Source organism: Corvus kubaryi, unplaced genomic scaffold (genome assembly GCF_017639235.1).
Source record: "Corvus kubaryi isolate FWS band 111438036 unplaced genomic scaffold, C.kubaryi_AGA036_p1.0 37396, whole genome shotgun sequence".
Lineage (NCBI taxonomy): Eukaryota > Metazoa > Chordata > Aves > Passeriformes > Corvidae > Corvus > Corvus kubaryi.
Genome location: NW_024581135.1, coordinates 17,712,640 through 17,734,756, shown reverse-complemented (window position 1 = coordinate 17,734,756; position 22,117 = coordinate 17,712,640).

Sequence of the window (22,117 nt, the reverse complement as noted above, 5' to 3'; positions counted from 1 at the left end):
CTCTCCTCTCCTCTCCTCTCCTCTCCTCTCCTCTCTTCTCCTCTCTTCTCCTCTCTTCCACTCTTTTTTCTCTTTTCTCTTTTCTCCACTTATCAGTGACCTAGAGCAAATTCTTCTTTCCTTGATTGACTCTTAAGATGAACTCTAAAATTTTGCAGCAGAGATACTCTATGACTCTTCCAAAAGATCAGGTAATGCCTTGAACATGGGATTTCACTTCTTTTTTTGCAAATCATACACAAAGAATGCACTCAGTCTCACCAGTCTTTCCCAGAAGGCTTGATTTCCTTTTCTAGTGTGACAATAGGAAACACTATTGTAGGCCCATAGATGGGCAATCCATAGTCACTACAATATGCAGGTACTCTGAACTGAATAGGTAGAATATTTGCTTTTCATGTTTTATATGTTACTGTTCATTAAGCAAATACTTTTCTTATCACATTTTTAGGATTTTTAGTGCTTTATAGGATGCAGTTAAACTGACCTTATATTTAAGAATCAATGTGATCTCCTGGTCAATAATACAAAAGCTTTTTGAAATGACAGAGACATTCATCATTGTCAGTAAACAGTTATGATTACTTGGAGCATTCATCGTTAGTAATTAAACTTAAAAGAAATAATGAAATTATTCTAAATTTCTCCTTAGAAAATGGCAGTCTGAATATAGGCTAAGAGACAGCCACAGATAGCTCTGTCTATGACTTTTCTGTAAGGTTTCAGCAGGATCACAAATGCATAGCTCTTTCTTCACAAAAGTTACATGCTAAGAAATATGTCAAAACATGAATCAAGTAATTAAATAGTTAAGTGAGTATTTAATAATAGATTCTATTACAACTATTTACATTCCACTGGGAATGTGCCATATAATGATGTGGTAGTCTTCAGTATTGTCACCCAACTTTCAGAGCAGCATTTTCTGGAATAGAATAAGACATTTATCTTGTATAAAGTTTAAATGAGTAGAGCATGACTGCAGAAGCTTGTCAGATGACAGCTTTAATGAGATCCTTATGGTCACCATGTGATGCTACAATGTCTTTTGTTCTATCTCTAGAATTTACAAAATTTTGTACATTGATTTTTCCTTTTGCCAATTTTCTCAAGATAAACAAATGTTTCTATGACAGCTGGCTCTAAAAGCAACCATTTTCAAGGCAAGAAAATCTGAATATCTGACCTTACAGGTACAATAATGCCCTTGTATCATGTGTGTATGTAGTTGTACCAGAGACAGCAAATGTTTCTGTGCTGGTAGAATAATATGTACAAAGGTGTGGTACATAAACATTCTAAAACATCTATATCCAATTTTATGTGTAGAATGGAACTATTAAATGCACATGAATTCCTTGAAACAAATGAGTGATTTAAGGCAAAAATGCACAGAAAAAATACTTTTTTTCTGATAGTAGTAATGCTCAGTGATCTCTGTAAAGGGTCATGGTCTAATTGCCCAGAGAAATGCATAAGCATATAGGAGAAAGTCTCTATTCCAAAGATTTTACAGACTAAGATGACAAGCTATGGCTAAAGGTGGTAGCTTAGTATAACAGAAAATCACTTAAATATGCATCGGTGTGTATAAGCATACATATTGATACATGTATATGAAAACTTACACTGAAATAAATATGTTTACATTTTGAAATACACCACATTCTCCTCTGTGAACATAGATATATCTATTCACACATACTATAAAATCTTGCATTCAATTTTTAAAATAAACTATATCTAATTCTTCTTGGTTTAACATCTTCAAGGAAGCATTAAGTTATAATTTCTTGAGTAATATCAGGAATCAGAACTTTTGCTGGTTTTAGATTAAAGTGTTTCAACTGGGGTGTCACAAAGATAGTTTGGGGAAAAGCAAACAGAATCAGTGTGATTCTTAAAACAAGAAGGCAAAAATGATATATCAAGACAGAACAGAGGTAGCATAGATCTATGATGGGTCTCAGAGGTGAAAATAAGAAACATTATTTTAGTTACTTAATTTGGTATTCCTTATCCTTTTCTTTGATGAAGAAGTTCAAACAATCAAACAACAGCAGATGACTTCCTTCATTTTATTGTAAATACTGAAAAATATGGTAATGTTTAACAGTGTCCTCCTTCTCTCAAAAGACTTTCTTATATATAAAAAAATGTAATAGCCAACAGAAAGTACTTTTGATTTTTCTTCTTGTTAATCATGATCTCAATTGCATTTTTTATGAAAATTAGATTGATAAATTATAATCTGAATTAATACAGGGCAACAGATTGTATTAAAAATATGAAATCATAAAATGAGATTTACCCTGTTAGGTTTGCTATTAACACACTGTATAGGTCTGCCTTCAGCATCCTGTTAGCTCTGTTTTATCTGAAAGCTGCTGCAGTGAAAGTCAGATTCAGGAGTTTCACTTTAGTACTGTTATCAAGACTGCTGATGATTTTGCAAAAAGGAATCTTAATCCCCCAAGTTTTCATTAACATTTTCTTCAGAATATCTAAGAATTTTCAGTAGGAAAAGTATGTGAATGTGGATTCAATGGAAATATTGTATTAACAAATTATTCTGTGTTTAATACTTAATCTCTGAAGACGTTTGTAGAACTATGCCATGTTTGTTAAAGGAATATTTAGCATCTTGATTTATTCTTGGTTCACTTCTGTAAGTCTAGCTCAGGTTAAAAACTCCTAACTTCTTCAGAAAATATCACTTCGAAATGACAAGGGAACAGAATGCACTTGGCAAAAAATATTCATAGTTAGTTGTCTGACAATCTGGCATCTGATTGAGTGTCTGATCCCAGGCATATAGAAACAAACAGGTTTAATTATTTCCTGGACAGTAAGTAACCTTTAGTTAAAACCCCATGGATATTTTGATATTTTTTTTTTTTTTTAATACCAAACACTTTAAAATCCCATCAGACTTGGTGCCTCTGAAAATTGCGGTATTTTAATAACACAACCCATTTCTCCTTATTCTTAACTTTTCTTTCAGTCAGTGGACCAAATTAGAAAGGTGATCTATAGCAAAGCATCATATAATAGTGTAAGCCCTATATTAAAAAAAGGACAACAATGACACTAATGAAAATGCATCAATCAATTTTCAAGTCTCATGATCGTTCATTTTACAAGAATCAAGGAATGAATACCCCAAGATTGGTTGATAAACTGTTAACATATTGAGATCTGCATTTTCTCTTGTGTATTCCCAAACTTGTTGTGCCCTTTGGAAAAGAAAATAATTGTTTTTGACATTATTTGACTGACTTGATTCAAGCAGGCCATAATTACAGTGCTGATCGGATTTCCCTAGACTGCTTGAATTTTCAAGCAGGACTACAACATATGGAAACATGATGGTTAATCGCAAACAGATATATACTACACAGATTTTTTTTCCCCCAAGTCTCATTCTATGCTTCACTGAAGTTACTTCAAATTTACAACTGTGTAAAGGTGAAAAAACATAGCAACAGTGTAATTACCACTGGAAGAAAGCTGCAAGTAGCAGTAGTAGAGAAGCTGTCAGTGCTTAAATACTGTTTAAGCACACAAAAGAGTACTTACACGTGTTTTGATCAGCAAAGAATTGGTTTTCTAACTCTTATTTAAAAATAAGAAAAAAAACTAAACAGAGGAAAAACAAGGTCCTTTTTCTCCTGTGAGACATTTGTCAGAGTTATGAAGACTAAGACACAAAACATGAAAAAAATCTTTGGGTGAGGGTTGTTTGATTATTCATGTCTACCCAACGTAAATTTCAGTGATCCAACAAAACAGTGGAGGGAGAATATTTACTGAAAAACTAGTGGTGGGAATGAGGAAAGGAACCAGTAATCCAAAACAGGGAGAGCAAAACACTGTTTATATTAAAGAAATATTTTTCATAGTAGTAGAAGAAGAAGCCAATAGGATGTCAGCAGGAACAGATTTAAAATCATAATTTTAAGAAATAAAAAAGATTGGATATTCAGTTGCCACAATGATCCCTAAAATTTTGTAGCAGTAGGAGCACAGTAGAGGGTAGAGAAGAAGACCCACAGGGAATAAGAACCATATTTAGTTTTGAAAAATGAAGGGGTCATACTACCTGGGAGGCAACTGGAAATTATAAAAATAATAATTGGATCCTTAACATTGTAATTTACAGTCTTGATAAGGTCTTTACTGGATATTTTACTGCTTCTGACTATCCAATTGGGTTTTCTTTGGATCCAAAGTTAGAGAATAGTAACTACTCATGTATCATCAAAAGTGGGATCAATTTAGTAACACTCAATCTACTTGGCTACTCACTCATGCATGAAGGCCAAAAAAAGGCAGCTCTAAATGGAACAGTCTATATACACTTATTATTTGTGTTATCATTTTTTCTGATAGCTTGATTACAAGCCTGTAATTCATTATGGCAGGTGCTGTACAAGCAACAAGACAACGTACAAAAAATGATCAAAAGAAGAATCATATATGTTTCCAAGTCAAGAGGCAAAACAAAGACATTGAGTGAAAACTGGTAGACTGATAATGGTATTATGATCACCACATCCCAGCTGCTGAGTGGGTTGGAGGTGTTTCTAGGAATCCTGGTGGGTGAAGGCCTATAAAGCAAGACCTGGAACTGGGGATCAAGAGGAAGTTCTGAGAAGGGTAGACTTGAACCATGGGCTGATCAGAGGAAGCCTGTATCTCTACAGGGGGAAGAAAAAAAACCCCTTAAGATTGACAACTGCATGTAATGAAGTAGGAATTAGGGGATGGATTCATAAAGGAGGTTGGTGTGATCAAATACCCAGATAGGAAAAAATCTACTTCAACTCTGAATCAGACACAACCTATATAGGTATCTCTATATTCTACTTCAATTCTCTCTCAAGTTATGGTTACAGACTTGATATTGGTTTTGATTTTTTTCTTGACACAGTAGTCCTGAAAACTGAAGAGTTTTCAGTCTTTCCTGTTGTCTATTTTTAAACAAATTGACAACACAGAAGCATTTAATTAAAAATAGAGGATTTCACCCCTAAAGAATTCAATGAAATCTAAATTAATTTATGGCACGTCTTTGCTTGCTGATGTAATTTTTTTATTGTTGTAGCTAAATTTTTGCTCCCAAATCCTATTATGTGTAAGTTTATGGGAGAGAAAGGAAGAATACTATTACAAAAAAAGCAGGATCAAAGTAGGTTCTCATGAATTGGTTTCAAGGCATGTAAATATACTTTTTTTTCCCTAAAAAGCTCTTTAGGATTTTACCATGCAAAATAGAATTCTTAGAGAACTCACAGAAATGTATCACACTTCAGTTGACTGAAAATATTACCAAATGATTTCTCAAGTGTCTTTTTCTTATATTTTCCTTTTAATATTCTTTTTCTTTCCCAATTCCTTAAAGCCTTTTATCTTTCTATTTTTTTTTCCTTTATAAGCAAATTTTATTTTTTAGGATGTAAATTTTTCTTTGCAATGCAATATTTCTGAATTCTGTCCAATATAGTTTATATACTCTAAATCTGTTCTCTTTGAAAATAAAAGAAAAAAAGAGTTTAAAATAAAACTTTGTTGTATTCTCTTTGATAAAAGAGTTCTTTTGATCCTTATATTACATTGAGTTTGGTTTAAAGTCGTTGAAGTCAATTACATCTTTCATAAGTTAACAAACCCTAAAACCCTGCAAAAACACACACACTTTCTTAGTATTCTCTTTAGCTTTTTTTAGTTTACTATAGCTAATGGTTTTGTCGATTGTGACTAAAGATAAGTCAAATAGAGCAACTATGTTGCAAGTGCTCCTCTTTCTCTGGCTTTCCCTGAGATACATATTTGTTAATTTTCGTTTAAGTTCATTTTTAGAATCATGTTGAACACAAATCATTGTGAAACAAGGAACTTCAGTGAAACCCAAATCTCAGAGGCATTGTCACTAGATTTTGGCACCACTGTGATGAACATATCTTGTGATGAACGTGTGAATTAAAATGAACTTGTGCATTGTCCTAGACTATATATTCCTTCCCTTTCCAGACTGTATGCTATGTTTACTGATATGCATCCTTTTGGAAGCCTACTAGCAGCAACAAATCCAACTGCAGGATGGATGGGTGCTCAAGGGCTTTCCTTTATTCTGCAGTAAGCACCTGCATTGCTATTAGTCTTTCTTTAGCAGAGACTGTCGTGTGAGTGGAGGACTCTGTGACATGAACAAGTCAACATTAAGAGGAAATCATATTTTTTTTTTATAAAATAGATACCTTTAGATACAGATTTGAATTCTGATATTATCTGATGTAACTTCCCAATTTCCCTTGTCATATGAAGTATCTCTTTCTTCCTGTTCCCTACTTAGTCTGTGCTTTGGTTCTCTGTGTTTTTATGTAAATGCTGTGTCCTCACTCTTCCCAGTTAAAATATTCTTTTAAATGTTGCTAATTCAAAGCTCATTATATATTTGGAAACTAGAAGATATACAAAGGTGTTGAAGAACTAACTCTGCTCAGATTTATCATACCTTTGATTGACTGGGGAAATGACTTTCAGTTGACATCTGAGCCAACAAGTTAGCTGAAATAAAATTTTGTTTAATACCTTTGCATCAATAATCTAGGCACAGCATCATTGATTGAGAAAGTCTGATCAATAGAGTATTACTGACTGCCTAACTGTAACTTTGCCAGACTTTTTTGTTAATTCTGCTGATGACCTTCGTACCACAGCTTTTCAGGTTCACCGTTTTTTTCCCTTTGAAATTCAATTTGCTCCATTTGCTATTATTTAAGGAATTTACACATTCAATTGATTTCATTCTACCTGATACAATATGAGTTTAGGATATAAAAGATCATGCATGCTTGGGACAAAACTTCTGTAGCCCCAAATTAGAATCTTCATGAGAAATTCACCTCAGGGAAGATATAATCCATGCGAAGAAAAAAGGAGAATATAAATAATTTATTTTAACCCTGTGGGTACTATGGCATTTTCGTTTTGAGATTTGCATTCAGTGTAGATGAAGTAGAAAGGAAAAAGGGAAATAATAATCTCAACTAGTCTCAGATGATTATCATTCAAGAATAAGAAAACAATTACAGAAATAATGAAAAATTCCAAATCCTAACTAATCATTCAAATAGGAATTCTCCATTCTGTCCTTTTAGATATTTTCTTTCTCAGTCCACTTTCATTGTGATTTATATTAGCCCTTGTTTCTCTGTGACATTCTTCAAGCTATCTCCATTCACACTTTGATGGAACAAAACAACTATTTCTTTGAAAGTTATTTAGCAATTTGGGATTGTTTCATTCGATGTTCCCTCTGAATACATAATGTTTCTCTTATGCACAGACAAGGCTGAATGCAACATCTAGATGTATTTGTCTTATCTAACTACATGTTGAGAAAAATGCATTGTTATTTTGTTTGATGTAAATTCATGGCTTATGTTTTCATAGTTAGGAAGGCATTAAAAGTAAAATATGCTAAAACACATCCATGTTTCTGTGATTGCCCTATTAACATTTCATTGCTTGTGGAACATACATGCCATCTACTCCTATATAATTTCTAATATTAGAAATTGAAATTAGATCCTGTGCTAGATGTGTGAACATATAATGCAGCACCTGGCAAGGAGTCTAGTAAGCTGGTTTATTCTGAGGCTGGCTGCTCCCAAGTGTCCATTTAAAGCTCTTCGGAGGTCCAAGAAGGTCCAAGAAGTTAAAAACTCTGTCGTTAGGACAGCCCTAAAGATGTTATTTTTCTCCTTGACATCCTACAGAGTCCACCCATCTTTACAAGATCTTCCATAGGCAAGGGATCTTGCCACCACTGGCTATAAAAGTTTTCTGAGTGCCTTTCTACCAGCTGCATAGGACAAAATGTCTTTAATATTCTGTCTGGATCAGAAATACAGACCTTCCTAGCAAAAGGGTATCACATTACTCTTAATCTTCTTGACCTTGATTTTAGAGTGAGATGAAAGCATCTGTACTACATTTAACTGACTAAGAAAATATCACTTCTTGGGAGATGGCCAGATTTACCTACCTCTTACCCACCTTCCCACCTATCTGAGAGCTGCCTAAGTGCAAAAGGCAAGCAAACTTGTGACTATTAATGTTTACATGATTCAGGCTTGAAGGTACATGTGAAATAGGATTGTTTAAAAACAAGCTAATTTTGGAGGGATGCCATTCAGATTAATGATAATGTTTATGTTTGGGAAAAGGCAGTGACACCAGTGAAACTTGCTAAATGTATACAGTGTATTAGATAATGGTATTAGGTCCAAGATGACATTCATTTATACTTCAGGTTAACATATTGAGATATACGCTGCTCCAAGCATTTCCATTTAAGGGATAGATAGAGACAGCAAACAGAAAATTAATGGAGCAATTATATACTAAACCATAAATTATGAAATAAAAATTGATGTCTAAAAATTCTAAATGGTCTGTTCATTTATTTGTCTAAATTAGCTCTATTTAGAGAGATCCATGTAATGTTTTCAAATTTTAATAATACCTATTTTTTCAGAAGTATTCTAATTAAATCACTCCCCTTACATGTTCAGTAGAAGAAACAGACCATCTTTAACGTTTCATTGTCCAATGAATTGCTATTGTATGCACTCCTAAGGTGAGAGAACTCATAAATACTGTTACAGCTTGCTGTTCAAACAAAGTCTGAAAAAAGTGAATGGTGTTAGAAACAGGAATTAACTTTAAACCTGACTGGATAATGAAATGTCTCCTATGAAAAAAAGATTTGGAAGCAGATCCCTTGAAAACAGGTAATTTACAAAATCCTAGTTTAAAGATGAACATATTGCTAAGACTTTGAACACTTACATGATTTGTCTTGATTCTCTATTTCATCTTCTCTTAAAAATCAGGTATCTATGATTGAGGTAAATATTCTGGTATCTTTCAGATATTCAAGTATGTATTTAAAGAAAATTAGAAAGCTAAGAAACCACAAAAGAGGTGGAAGGACGTATCTCAAAAAGTTTCCAGATCTGCACTGTGTCTCCAGAATAGTCCATTTCTGGAGATCAACTTTTAAAAAATTCCTCAACATTTGGAACCAGTTAAAATGTTGTTTTTATGTAGGAATAAGATAATGTCTTCAATGCTTTTAGTCATTGTGCTGACATAGTAAATGAAAGCATACTAATTCCATTTTGTTGATCATTTAATCAGTGCAAAGTATGTTCCATTTATCAAATTTTATGGTATCTACCTAATGTCTGATTAAAAATATAAATAGAATTTAGCAAGTACTGGGGAGGGAGGGGGTGGGATGGTGCAGGGCTCCCATCTCTTAGAGCATTATTTAAAAGTGTTTCTAACTGTGGAACATATTTTAGTTCTGTGTAATAATAAAACAGTAGGGACTGTGGCAATTCCTCCTAGTAAGAATTATATGTTCTCCATGTTCTATATTCTTTAGGCTGGATTATAATGCGGTATGATGTCTACTGTATTGTGTTTCTTTTTCTATCTTGTTACCTTTTTTTTGCAGTGAGCTTCAGGATTGCACTACTTGAAAAGTCCTACTGAAGTCTGAAGGTAAATAAGACATAGACTGGTAATACCTACAGTTCCAGGATCTGACTCTAATTTCTTGAAAGCTTTACAATGCTGTTTCCCGGGCCTGCCATTTCATTAGTTATTCATCATCATAATGACTGTATTTATTATTACTGCTAAAAATAGGTAATGATGGCAGTATTTCATCCAATAGATTCACTTTGTCCTTGCTTGAAAATGTTGATCTGTCATTTACAGTAGGTTTTCAAGGCTGCAATATTATCTTAGTGAAGCTGTCTGTTCTTGTAAGTTTTTAATATTTGGAGTATTATTGATTTTTTTAACATATAACTACCAAAATAAGATTTTTTTTTTGCTTAATTTAGAGTATAAATATGTGTGTAATTTGGAGAGCTGTCTGTAAATACTATTTAAGTGTAATAGCTTATAACTTTATTATCAGATTCTGTGATTTTTTTGACCCTTGGGTTTGCTTGGTCCTCTATTTTTTAGTCAGCAGGATAAGAAAACTTTCTGGTTTGAAATAAAAATATACTTCCAAAAGGGTTTAATAAGCTCTTATGGCATACCTTACAGAAAAAATGAAAAAATCCTTCAGTTTGAGATTTGATTATCTGACTGTGTTTTATATATATATATAAATGTACATAGTTTTTTAAAAAGCGCCATGAACAGTGAAAGGGATGGTTTCCTTTAAAAAATATTTTCTTTTAAAAATGACAACTCATACATCAAAAATGCAATTGCTTATTCTTTTGATCTCATCATTTTACATTTTTTTCATTAGCTGTGGAGCTACTTCACGTCTCTGACATAACTTGCTCTGGGGACAGAAAGAGGAAATTTAGCCTCCACATTAGAAATTAATTCATTAGCATACTTCTATAATTTAGTTTACTGAAACATTCCAAGTTCTTGTAGCACCTCCATACCTACCTTTGCTTTTGCCTGTCTCTGAGAGCTAGAGAGCTTTTAAAAGTCCTTAAAATTGAATGTGTTAGTTTGTGATAGACAACTGTGAAATAGTCTTAAACATCATTGTTGGAAAACACACTAAAGAAGGAATATTAGGGAATAGACTCAAGTTAAACTGTTTGAACTACACATCTATATATCTTAAAGAAGCTATAATGAATTAGGTAGGTCTTAAACAAGTATAAACTATGCCAAGAACCCATTTAGTCCACCAATATGTGCCACAAAAAGCATTTTAAATCACTGCCTAAATGTCAAGTAAAATATACAAACTGCAAATATCCAGCACCTTCTGTGGGACATTGGCAGATCTGCTACACAGTGTTTGTGTGCTCTACTAGGATAAAGGAATGGTCACCTTAAAGCGTGACTGCTAAAACATGTGAGCAATAATAAGAATGAATTAAATGGTTTTACAAACAGGACTATTTATGGCTCTGTTTCTTCTGCAACATTACACAGCTCATGGATTCACGATTCCACAACCCATGTCCTGCTTCAATAATTGAGGCTTCTTTCTGTGAAGTATTTAGAGCACAGTACAAAAATTTGCACATTCTTTACACTTTTTTTCTGGCTAAAAGGGAGCTGCACTTTCTAGTCCTGTGCTTACAGTGTGTTCACAGTTTGTTTACAATTCACTTATGGGATTTCTAATAGCCTTAGTGTGTCATTTAACCATAGCCATAGTTTTTAGATTCTTTCCACTCTCCAAAAAATACTGTTGTCTTCTAGTTTTGCAAATTGTTTCAAATTTCAGTATAAAAGGTATAATACTTGCTTTCTTTCTTTTTTAAAACACCTGTCTAATTGTACTTTCTGTAAGATTCCTGCTTAGTCCAAAAGGCAGTCTCCTCATCAGCTGTATTTCGGCTATAGAAACAAGTGGCCTTGAAAAGTGATGACTGTGGAATGACTTTTCTTTTTAGCTATTTTCAGCAATACTTCCCCCAGGCAATGCAATACTGCACTGCTATAAGGCCTTTTCTTGGGCCAATATATTTACAGGTCTAATGAAGGAGTTCTGTCCTTGGAAAAAATTAACCTGGCAAGAAGTGACTTGTTTGTTATGTTCTTTTGTACTAGCTATGACAAATGAAGAGCCGGTGAAGGGTTGACAAGTTCTTGGTCATTGCTTGCTGCCTTGATTTGGTGTAATAGTGCAAACAGAATGTCACCCTACACTTTAGTTTCCTGTTTTGCTTTGTCTATAAATACACTGCCATATTACTGATACTGGGATTACTACCCATTAAAAAATAATGCTATAAAGATGGCATCCTAGCCAGTCTTGGCACTGCACATTGAAAACTAATAAATGCACAAACTGAAAAATAGCCAACTGAGTAACAGGGATAAATCACCTGAAAAACAACACACTGAACAAGTAAAGTAAACAAATTATTTCTGTATAAATGGTAGGACCTAATCTAGTGAAAATGATTGGCAAGATACAACAGCATTACCTCTGTCATCAAGAGTGGGACTCCTATTCACCCCATGGCTTACCTAAGACGAGAGATCCTGAGCAGAGTTTAGGAATTAGAACATGCTGTCTAAGTGGCATATCTAATAGACTTGCGTTATGCCTCTCATGTAAAATGTGTAGCCAAGATACTACTACCCAACCACCTTGGCATCCACCCTAATCTTTTTTTTGCACTTTGCCTGTATGCCTCTAGCCACAGCAGTAACACTGTTTTCTGTTCTGCTCGTGCATTTTAAAAAAACTTGTGTACCGATATGTTTTACTCTTATCTACATTACTGGTATTCCTTGAGAAATATTATCATTCTTTCTACCAAGCATTTACTCTTTTTGCCATGACATAGCTCAGTCTTCTTGGATGCTTTGTTTTATTTTTATGTCTCAAAACAGTTCTTTCTCCCGACAAACAATAGTGAAGGCATGGGCATTTTACAATTCACTCTCTGTATACTTCACTGTCCAAAACAAAATAAATGTAGAATCTACATACAGAGTGTATTCCCCCTCCATGCACCCTAAAAGCTCTTGTACAGTATTGGAAGAGTGATCAATTACTGGCATGCAGCCCCCATAATAATGAGCAGGTTCTGGGACACACTCTGGCCATTCACCCAAGATAATGATCGAGTTGTGGTGTAGTAAACACATTCTGCATCCATCCATGGGATGTCATGCATTCTGCATAATATAAAGGGAATGATCAAATATAGAGATATACAAATACTTCAAGTACCACCCAGGCTAGAGATGATGGTATATACAGATCCTGCTTAAATAGTCCTTAGCAAATACGTTGGTATATGGTGCAGCTACTAAAGCAATACTCACAACAATGTGGGTCAAATCTATTCTGCATAGGATTGAGCTAGAATATTCCACTAAATGTCATGTTTTTCTGGTGATAATTTTCAAATTATCTTTCTAACTTTGTCTACTTCAATCTTTTTACACTGCACTTCTCTCAGTGTCTCAATCTTTTATTCTGTGTCTGATCTTCTAGTATCCTGTATATAATTCTTGCTAAAAAATTTCTCACTTTAATTGATTGTTCATTTTGAAAGACAAAAGAGGGAGGAAGCATAAAGCACACAAGCATACTGCTTCAGGTTCTCCTATTACACTTAAAGTTTGCTTTATTTTTTTAATGTATTTTTCCAACCAAAAATAACTAATTTTAATGGTTTTGCCTTTCTTTTTGCTAATTTTGCTGTATGTCTGATATTTCTTTGTAGAGGATGTGAATAGAAACTGATAAGTAATTTCTATTTAGTCTTTAAAAGACATGGGTAGGTGACAAACGTGGACTAGAAACATCGTTGCATTAGCATTTATTTTAGTTGCATGAAATGTGCAAGTATATTGACTGATTTTTGTAGAAATCTGATTTGAGCTTTAAATTAAAAGATAGCATGTTCATAAGTTCAATTTATGTTGAAAGCAGTTACACTGGTTTTCCAGAAAGTCAGCTTGTTGGGGTTTCTGGAAACCCCTTTACTTTATCTCTAATCAGGAATCCTGCTAGTCTAGAAAAACAGGCTTTCATTAAGCTCTTCAGTTCCCTTGTTCATTCCCCCTGTCTTTTGCCAAGGCTGTAGTGAATGCAGTGCATCTGAGTATACACTCAGTATATAAAGCTAGGGGAAGAACAGGGAAGGAGGGGATGTGATGGTGTTTGTCTTCCCAAGTCACTGTTCAGTGGAGCCCTGTTGTCCTGGGGCCAATTGAATGTTTGCCTGCCCATAGGAAGTAATAGATAAATGCCTTGTTTGGCTTTACTGGTGTGTGTGGCTTTTGCTTTACCTCTTGAACAGTTTTAACCCCAGCACACAACTTTTCTCACTTTTACCCTCCTGATTCTCTCTTCTGTCCAACCAGGGAGGAGTGAGCAAGAGGCCGTGTGGGGCTGAGCTACTGGCTGGAATTAAACCACAACATCATGAAGGCTAAGACCTTAGCAGGATCCTAAGGAAACAGGCATTTACATGGATAATCAAAAGATCTATAGTTTCAGTGTTTAAACAAAGTAGACGACTCTTGATGGTTCATAGCATTAGCGAAGTATTGACAATGGGAAGAAACTTCCCCTATGGCCAAGTTATTTTTTAATTATCCACTCTGGGATTTCTCATACTTTCCTCTAAGGCAACTTCTAATAGCCTCTCCCATTGCGAGTGCCACCAAAAGTGGATGGCTGCATCCAGAGGTAGGTTCTTTGAATGCCAGTTGGGATTACTCTCATTAATCTCTTTAGTTTCAGGTGCCTGATTTATTCAGACAAGATTGAATTCAGCAATCTTTATTACAGCTAAACACCCCAGATTTTCAGAATGTTTTTATCAATATAAGATAGGAGTTGTTCTAAAACTTCTGTTCATTATTTTACATTTAAGCATCTTTTTTTTTTTCTCCTACACTTCAGAATGCTGACCTGAGCAGAAAATGTCTGTTGTTGTCTTTCTCAACACTGGTGGGTCTGAAAGACATAAAATCCACTTTCTTAGCTCTTCATTTCTCATATAGGCATACAAAATCTAGATGTTTGTAGCCATCCTGTTCTTGAAACAAATAATGCAATGCTTGTTTTTCATAAGGCATCAGAGTAGATCAGTGACGTATTCAGACCTTCACGAGCAACCTTTTGGTAGCAAACCCATTTGTGAGGTATCATTCTGCAGAAGGAAAGAGATAGTTTTAGAAGGAAAATGTTTTCAGTTCGAAGCGTTCACTAGGTTTAGTAAAAGCAAAGAAGGGAAAAGAAGTGATTGCTAAATACTTTGCCATACATATCTTAATATGTATTCTTTAAAGAAAAGTAATGGAAATTTTAAACCATATGTACATTTTACAAAAATTTAAATGAATGTCTGTGTCTAATCTCAAGTGCATTTGATTAAAAAAAAAGGACAATTTTGATGTTCCATGTTCAATTATTAAGCAAAAATATTCAGTTATCAGATAGTTAATTAAGTGGAACTGACTGTATTCATTAAAATATTTGTTCCAAACAAATGTATTTAACATTCAGATATTATGCAGAAGAGGTGACAATTGCATATCTCCATGGAGATCAATAATGGGATTCAGATCATTGTGTAAAGAGTCTGCAAGTTTAATGCAGAGAGAATGTCATTATTATTTCTCTCTTAATGATGGTCATTATGCGCAAACACTGATTGAATTCCATTTGTTACCTGCATTTGAGCTGAGAGGAATAATTACAATTTAAGTGTCTCCATTAAAATTCATAAAAGAATATGAATGCAAAAATTATACTTGAAACTGACAAAATATACTTTGAGGATATAAATTGTGTTTTCTGATAGGCCTCTTAAAAGTATTAAAAATAGCTTCATTTTAATAAGATGGCATATAAAGATCATGCATTATCATCACCTTTATGTTAATTTTCATAATACATGACTAATACTAAAAAGTGAAGAAATTAACTTTTAAAAGTAGAAATTAATGAAACAATAGGCTACTTGTCATACAGGCTATCGGAATGGATACCTCTATATTTGGGTTATAGTCACCCATATTCATAATACCCAGTTAACTCATCAGCTGTTGTATATTGTGGAGAACACCCTGCCATGTTTTCTGTGACGTGTTTCAATATGGCTTTTTACTAATTAAATGGGATGTTATTAGTGCAACCATTTATTCAAGAAAACCTTTTACATGTTCTATGATTTACTGCATTGCACTGACTGCTTATTGTATCATGAGAGTGATTCAAGTGCTTACTACAAGTACCGAAGGGCCTGATCCGGGATGGTGTTCAGCTTTTCAATAGTTCTTTGTGCCTCTTGACTTCTCACTGAGGTGCTTAGTCCTTTATAGGATTAGATCCTTAAGCTATAATTATTAATAGCAGCAATACTCCTGAGGGACTGCCTGATGACATATCTCCCGAAACAGTAAATGACAGCAGAAGACACTTCTTGCCATCTTTATATACTAAGAGATGACAGACTGGCTGGTGGGAGTAAGGTTTCTTCGCTAAGGGTGTGTTAGCATGAAACACTTCTACCCATTATGTATTCCTGAGTAAATAGGTAGGGTCCTTCTGACGGGATCTTGAAATGGTTGTTTTCATTTTACCATTTTTTTTTAGTACAGACATAGCTATTTTAGGTAAGCTTATTGAGTATATGCAGGTGAGCTGTTCTGGGTGGGTGATCTTTTCATATGTCAGTTCAATCCCTGGAATGACCAAGGGATCTCTGATATTGATGTTAGGACTGAATTTTGCCTTCTTTTGTGAGGAGTGACTGCGCTGGAGACCCAAGATGCCTTTTGGCAGAGCATATGCATCTTATAATGCTATAACTTTATTATAATTAATATTATTATTAAGCTTATTATTAAGGACATCAGCATAAATCTGTTACTGAGATGTATCTTCCTGATTATTTTTCCCAGTTAGGAGACAAAGTCTTAAAAATAGTTCCTAAAGCTTTACAAAGACAAAATACTCTGCTCATCAGGAACAAAAAAATGAAACCAAAGAAAAAGCCAGGATATTTACAGCATTTCAACTTGTATTTTTCTATTTAATCTTTTTCTGGCACTTCACCATCAAAATTAAAAAGGAGAGTCTAGAATTGTATAACTATTTAACACTTGGTTAAACACTATTCAAGTATTTGTCACCAGGCAAATGTTTCCCTATTAAGCGAAATTTATGCTAAAATGGTTCTGATTAAGCAGTAGTCATTGCCATTTACAGTTGGTAGACTAAACAGTTTCCCTGGAAGATATCTCAATTAAGTGGCTGTCCAAATGAAACGTGTCACTATTAAATGGTGTTTGCTACACTATTATACTTTACTCTTCTGAATGATGTGATTTTAAATATAATTCAGTTACTAAACAGTAAGAACATATATATCTTTCATCTTAGAAGAGATGTAAAAAAATTGTGAATAGCACTTGGTTTAAAATAAAATTCAGGGCTTAGCATTAATCAGTAACAACTGAATATGCATGATTATTGGCAGAGCAAGTTTGTAGAATTGGCTTTGTGGAACTGGGATGAGAGACACAGAGGTGACAGTGCACATAAAGTAAGGAGTGAGCAGTTTCATGTAAATAAGCTTTCTGTGTCCAGCCTAGAATCTGCAACCATGGAAAAATTGGATTCTGCAAACCAGTGAGTTCTTGCTGAATCAGTGGGCAGAGCTTCAGAGATCCATATCCTCTCTGCATTGCCTCTTCCTCTGGACAGAATCCTAAAATGATTTTACAAGAATTTATTAGAACTCAAAATCCTCACACCTTTGCTGTAAGTTTATTAGCTTTTAAAGCTCTTGCAATATAGCTAAAAAACATGCTATAAGAATTCCTAGAACTTTGATCGATATAATAAGCAATTATTATGGGACTGACATTCTAAATGGGAAAAAAGACCTCTGTCCCTTTTAAAGAAATGTAGAATACTTACCTTACATGAGTATAACTGTGCTTCACAGTCTAATATGTGAATTCGACCTAAGCTTTTGATTCTCTCAGCAGCTTCTAATGGTAGTTCAGATCACCTGGTATTAAATCACAAGTATAAAAAAGCATGGGGAAAATAGCCATCAATTGAATTTCTTAACTAGTTACTCCTGACTGACCTCACATTCTCCTGCTTGAACTGCTGTTTCTCAGGTATGCAAATCTCTCCTTGATTGTATACTTATGGGTAGGTTTCTTCCTAAATCCTTGGGGGAGTAAAAAATGTTCAAGTTAATCAAACACTACCTTCTCCCATGTCTTATTTCTAGTTACTCTGACATGGTAAGAGAAGTTCAAAGCAACAATAATTGCCCTTATAATGCTTTTGGAACAATTCAATGCATGTAGGTCAGGCAATAAGAAGTGGACGGTTTCAGAAATGAAAAATCATACTTAATCGCTTTTTAAAAAAGCATTGAAAATGACCTTGTTAAAATCAAGTCATACCATGCTGCTAGAAGATATTTTCTTTCTGTGGCATTATTTTATTTGATAGTCTTGTGGTTCTGACAGTAAAAACTTGAGAAATATACTCAGTATACTTTAAGAGTGAGTTCAGCTAAATACCCCCCCCGCCCCAAAATTATAGAATGAACCCACACTCTCCCCAGTCACTGCTCGTTTCTGTACTGAACAAACTGTAGACCAGAAAAATGTCTTTGTTCACTTTGCATGAGCACTGATGCATCTTTGACAAAAACTGAGGGTCCACCCCACACCAGACCATTGGAAAATGACATGGTGGCATACGCAAGTAACCAAACGGATTTGTAAAAGTCCCAAATAAATAAAATTATGTATAATTCTGATGGTAGTAGAGCCTGAAGTAATGCAAGAATGAGGATTCTTTCTATTAAAAGCAAAATATTCTGCTTCAAGGTAGGGTAGATCCATACAGTCCTTTTCCCTTGTTCCCAGTAATTATAGAGGCAGTTGAGGCAGAATCAGGAACTCAGACTCGTTTGCTGTATTTTAAGGCTATGTACACACAGTATTTACCTTTAGATTTCTTAAGTATCATAGAGCAGCTCTGTGTCATATTATATTCCCTGGTTTACTTGCAGGAACTCAGTTACAAGATTACAGGAAAACAGCACAGAGAATACAAGAACTACTCTGCTGCTTGGCAAATCTGTGTTTACACAATTTCACAAAGATGTTTTATGTCTATGCATGGTGAATCATGTCCACTCTCCACGGAAGTTTTTACATAAGCCAGATGGTACAGTTTGAATTTTTGTGTGCTAACTATTGATATTAGGTAAAGAGACTTTTTCCTCCTGGCTTTCTATTAAAGATAGCTTTTTCTAGATGTGGTATTACTCTGGCTTGTGTTTATTTTTCCCTTTCCAGCTGAAACTACAAGGAAAATACTCCTGCATCTTGCCAAATCAGAGCAGATAATTTATATGTTGCATTTTACCCAGACACATCTGAACATAACTGACCAAGTATTTCACCTTATTGAAGGTTCTTGTACTAATGCTACACTCCCTTTCTGGGTAGCTTTGTGGCATTTGTGCACATGTTTAACATTATGTCCAATTTACACCGCATGTTAATGAATGATCCCGCATTCGGCCTTGGAGCTCTGTTCTGCAGTTAGGATTCCAAGGCTCTGCTCCAGCCCTGGCTCTTGTACCTATGCATAAAAAACATTAATTACACCGATTAGGCTTTTACACCCCAGCATAACTGAGTGGTGAGCAGAAGTTGCACGAGCACCTGCACCTTTAGGTACCCTGTTGTTAACACGGGTTGTCTGTCCACAATTTATTAGTTGCAGACATTTAACTTGCACTCACTTAAGCAGAATTAAGAGTGTTTACTTTCCTCATAAGAGGGCAGTCAGATATGTACCAATTTTGTTTTAACTGTGGAGAGCAGGGAGCTGGGAGCGGTGTGGGGAAGGGATCCAGGAAGGCCTAATCAATCACTGACAGATTACAGCTAAAGCCACTTCCATACCCATTAAAGCAGGACAAATGCAGAATTGCAACTGAACAACTTCTAGTTTTAAGCCAACAGTGGGACTTCCTAGTTATTTATCAAAGTCATTGCTGGTAAGCAGCATGCCTCACTGCTCAATTGTACTTCACAGCAGACAGAGCTGACTGAAGCTTCAGCCATGAAAGAAGTGTTTATGCCCTCAGCTGTGGTGCTGTCAGCCCTCTGGAATTTACTGTAAATCACACAGCTTTTATTGCAAGATTTAGTAGCTGATCCTCTGTGGGCTCTATTCACTGCAAGCTTGTTACTATTTGGATGTTAGCCTCAGTCCATAAAGGGACTTGCTACACATCATCAAACAGCAGCGGAAAACCAAAGGTTTCATTTTTCAATTTTCTAAACCCTAAACTCCTCAACAGTCATTGAATTTCATTGCAGAAAGTGGAAGTCTACTTTATTATGGTACTCAATTTCCCCAATGGAGTTATACACTTATAACATTACTTTTATTTCCAATGACAGGATCTGGCCATCTGTCCTGGCTGTAATTTCATAACACACTCACTAGTTTTTATTTTAAGGGGATTTCTAGATATTACATTGAGCTTGTGACAAAATTGTAATGTAGATATAAAGGCCACAAATAATGATAACTACATTCAGTGCTGCCTAACATCTTAACAAAGTAATTTTTTTTTTTTTCTATTTCAAGTATAGAGGCATCTGGATAAGCTTCTAACACAATTGAACTGACAAATAATAATAATAAAAAAGTTTTGAAAAGCTAGAAAATACAAAAGGATAAGGGCTTTCATGAGTGAGCCTCAGCCAGGACAGCATTATTCCACAGGCAGTGTGTATTTTATCAAAAATGGAACTCTGCGTCAGTTTTATCAGAGTTATTCCTACTAAGATCAAACGAAGGAATAAAGGGAAATGCTGAAATTTTCCTTTGTAATCACTGTGGTTGTTCCCTGCAAGGCAGAGGGACCTGACAGGGCATTTAATTGTGTTTGTCACGCGGTTCGCAGGGGAGGCCAGGCCCGCGCCTCGCCCGGGGGAGCCGCGGCCCGAGCGCCCCTCGGCAGCGGGGCCGGGCTCCGGGGCCGGCCAGCCCCGCCGCCGCCGCGGGTCACTGAGGAGCCGGGGCCGCTGCCTTTCGGTGGCCAGGTGGGCGCCCTGCCGTGCCAGGGTGGTCCCTGCGGGGGCTGCGGCGCGGCCGCGAGGGTCCCCACGCCACGGGGCCGTGCGGGGCTGCCGGGGCAGAGCTGCGGTGGTGAGGGGAGCGGGGGCACTGCCTCTGCTGCTGTTCCTCTCTGTGCTGAATGAAACCATTCATAGAGCAGCTTCTCAAGCCAGTACTTCAGCGAGGTCCATTTTGCTGCAAGATCGAAGCAAGTTTTGTTATTTTTCTTGCTCTCCATTCACTCTCACAATTGCACTGTTTATGCTTAATTTCAGCAAAGTTATGTGGAATTACTATTTTAACCATCAGTTAGACCTGCTCTGTTTCCTATGTTAAGAAAATCTTCACAATAGCCTTGCTCAGAGGATAAAACAGCAAGAGACTTAGACCTGCCCCCACTTGCTCCCACACTCCCTCAGAAAGTAGTGTCTGGATTCTCTTTCAGATTTACAACTGCTATTATGATTAAAAAAAAAATAGCAAAGGCGTGTACTAAAAACATATTTCTATTTTTTCCCCAGCTTTATAGAAATTTTTGCTTTGCGATTGCTTTGGTTCCACTAAGAAAAACAATTGTATACCTTTTTAACCTTAATACCAGTGAATGAGCCAAAGTGGAGGGCTTATTTCTGTTTGATCTAATATGTAATAGGTGATTTAAGCAGATGCTATCCTACTTTTACAAGCAAAGATCAGGCCTCTGATCAATGTCATTATCAGAAACCTAACAAAGGCCAAATCACAGGATATTCCAAGATGGAAGGGACCCAAAAGGATCATCAAGTCCAACTTGTAAGCGACTGGCCCATGCAGGGTATGAACTCACAACGTTGGTGTTCTTAGCACCAGGCTCTGACCAGCTGAACTAATCTCAGTCAAATCTTTGTCAGGATACTCTAAAGGTATCAAATAATCTCCACTAAACTCATTCTCTCTGTTTAAGTTCTTGCCCAGTACAGAGGTGATCTCTGTTACACATTGCACAAGCAACAAATTGATTTTCTTCCACCAACAGGCCTGAAACTGTTTCCCAAAGAGAGGTCTCATTAATCTGCACACAATATGCATATGGGGAGCAGCTGCATTGTCAAGAACTTTCTGTTTTTAAAAATAATTAAATTTCCTTCACGGATGTGAAGGGTCTTTTTTATTATTTATATTGATAAGGTAGTTTTTCCTTACACTGAGCTATCATTTTCTCCTCAATATCCCTTTCTCTGTTATCATAAGGAAAATTAGTCAGATTTGCAAGTTTGGTGGATGATGCATGGGTCAGAGGACCCTGGTTACCACACAGAGGTCCTGTGTGCAGGGGCTTGAGTTCTGAAGATGGCTGCTAAGAACCCTGGTAAATCCACAACCACCTGAGCCGAGAAGAATAGGCAGCTTGTGGTAGGCCAATAGAAGGGGACCTTGTCCTCTCAGTAGCACTGTCCTGTTAGCATAATTCTGATT